A 2950-nucleotide genomic window follows, 5' to 3' on the forward strand; every position below is an offset into this window, starting at 1 on the left:
CGAGGACAGTCTAATGTATTCGTTCACTTCCACTGTTTAAAAATGCTCTACAAAATAATACAATCTGAATATTATATTCTGGGTTTCTTACAGTATTTACAACACACTTTTGAGTAATCACTCTGTAGGGAAAATTCATTTTGGCCTGTTTAGTAAGACAACATAATCAAACTAGAACCACAGATTTGTATGTTGGAGCAAATACGTGAAGCTTTCTGTTATAACATCATGACACCAGAATAACAATCAATAAATACTAACTCAACCAATTTATAATGATAATATGATATTTATATTGTACATCAAATTATCAACACATACATGATACCCACATCTATATTTCATATATTTATAACTTAGGCTTGTTGGCTCTCTTATCTGCCCTCCTCTCTGGCTGTTTGTATATCAGAAGGATCCTGCTGATTTGTGTACTTTATACACATTAGGGCCACATCTTCCACGGCATGTGTGTGTTTTATAGCTCCTACCTCCTGTGGTTATATCCTAATGTCTTTATGACTGCTTTAATGGTCAACAACAGAGAGGAGGGAAGGAAAGAAAGATGAAAGACGGAAGGGAGAAGAGAGGCAAAAAGCAAAGAGAGGAAAGGAGAGAAAGGAAGATTAAAGACTGTGTAAGTATGCACTAAATGTGTGTTAACAGCATGTTTCATTACTGCTCTGTTGTCTGTAGCATGTCACATCTTACACCTGTCTACCTCATATGAGCTACTCTGACAGTTGTACCAATGTGACACCTATACCCTTAGGAAACATAAACCATCTTATAACAATGATGTATATTGAGATGAAACTCTAACTGTCAGGGAATCGAATCCGGTCTTCCGCGTGACAGGCGGAGATACTGTCCACTATACTAACGAGGACTTCTGCTACCCTCACCCAAGCCATGTCATTGGACCAATGGCGCTGCTCTGACATTTACCGCGATTCCTTGCAACAGTAAAGAGGTGGCGTTCTGTTCCTCAACCAGTGGGGAATCCGTAATGTTGCTGCTGAATTGGGGGTTCCTATTTTGGCTGGAGTCTCCTTTGAGGGCCCCTGGAATGAGCTTGGCTTGAGCTTGAGGCATGACAGTCTGAGCAGTGATAACTAACCATAGGAAGCTGGGACTGCACAAAGTTGTTTCCGCCCAGTTTCGAACTGGGGACCTTTCGCGTGTTAGGCGAACGTGATAACCACTACACTACGGAAACTGTGGCGAGATTCTCTGTCTGTCCTTGAGGCGGGGAAATGCACCAGTGTGCACTGAGCCCCATAAGCATTTTCACCAGAGAAGCCAAATCCGAATAATTGGAATGTGGACTTCCGCCCAAGCTGGTCATATCTGCTGTAACTCTTCAAAATCAGTTGTTTTTGTGCTGTCCCAGCAGTGGGAAAATTGGACTAATCTTTGAAGAAAAAAGGCTTATTCCTTTCATTTGGGTGGCGTGAAAACTTTTTCACCCAGGAGCCAATGGGATTACAGTCGTAGCTGACAACCCCTGGTAGTTTTGCCTCGGTGACAGTGACCTGAATGTGACAGCTGGTTATCAATTATGCCTCTCATGCAAATGGTAGGTTGCTTTCATTGGGCTTTGCAACACCTTGTTGAGAACAAGAAGGGAGGGGGGAGTTGTGGCCAATGAAGCATTTGCTTTGGTCTGGTGCTGGTGGTGGTCTGGTGCGACATCTAGTGGCAATGAATATCGTATACAAACCCACACACACGTGTGTATATATATATATATATATATATATATATATGCATTTCACGTCAGCTGTATAGGCCTTTTAGTGTCTTTCAGCTCACTGTTTTAGTTGTATCGCTTTGGGTCACTCTTACAACTCTCATCACCCTGGTGACCAAAAACACAATTCCAAACGCTAATGATGTGTCAACCAGGGGAGTAAATGGGTAAATATTAACTGCTTTCTTCATATCAGCTTTATAAAGTGATCAGTGTTTTGTTTACAACTTGTTCCACTGTCCCCAAATTGGCCAAAAAAATCAATTAAATGCTCCTTTCAAGTACATGTTTACTTGAATTTAACTGAACCCAGGTTGAAGTTCTTTCATGTGGGCTGTGATGTGGGTCAGTATGTCATGTGGAGCGAGGACGAGAGACAGAGGAAGAGGAAATGTAGATATTAAGCACAACCTAATTAGACAGAAATATATTGAAAAAGACAGAGAAAAAACTAGTGATGAAGAAAGAGTGTGTGTTTGAGAGCGAGTGTCCAGGCTACAGAGCAAACCACTTCAGTTCATCTGCTGCGCATTTGGCTCCAATTAGCATGCAGCCCCCTCTAGCTCCAGCTTCCTCTCTCTCTACCTCCCTCCCTCCCTCGCTGCCTCCTCTGTTCTCTCTTTGCAGTTTCCCCCATCGCTCTGTTCCTACAGCATACATCTCTGACACAATTACCTCCATTGGCCTTTCTGGTCAGTGTGTGGAAGAGAAAAAGGAGTACCTGCATGGATGTACGTTTGTCTGCCTCCATTCACAGGTATGTGTGTGTGTGTGTGTGTGTGTGTGTGTGTGTGTGTGTGTGTGTGTGTGTACCTAGCCTCCCCCTGCCTTTTTCCATAACAGGCCACCACCAAGGCAGACCCCCTCTTGTCAGTTTTAAGACATTAGGACACACACAGAGACTGAACAAAGCCCCCACAGTTAGTCAGTCAGTCCACTGAGCTGCACAGAGGTTGGGGTTTGTAAATGGTTACATATTCCCTTAGCTGCATGCACATAATGATCACTCGCAGGGATTTCAACTTGTTAGATGAAAAGATGGCTCTGTGCTGATCATGAGATGAAAGAAAAAGCTCTCTCCTTTGCTGTTAAATATTAAAATCTGGCAGAACAATGAATATCTTTACAACACAAATGTGTGTTAATGGCAGTAAAACTTTCCTTAATTTGACACCAGTACAGTTTTGAAAAGTTTGCAGT

General features: G+C 42.5%; 1 non-coding gene across 1 annotated transcript; it reads right to left on the reverse strand.

Moving 5' to 3' along the window:
• Window positions 1-1143: 1143 nt before the first annotated feature.
• trnav-aac (transfer RNA valine (anticodon AAC)) lies at window positions 1144-1216 on the reverse strand. Its single transcript has one exon. It is a non-coding gene; the product is annotated as a tRNA-Val (tRNA).
• Window positions 1217-2950: the final 1734 nt, after the last annotated feature.

This window comes from Seriola lalandi, unplaced genomic scaffold (genome assembly GCF_002814215.2).
Source record: "Seriola lalandi dorsalis isolate HSWRI2012SDOR001 ecotype SW California unplaced genomic scaffold, Sedor1 jcf7180002054425, whole genome shotgun sequence".
Classification (NCBI taxonomy): domain Eukaryota; kingdom Metazoa; phylum Chordata; class Actinopteri; order Carangiformes; family Carangidae; genus Seriola; species Seriola lalandi.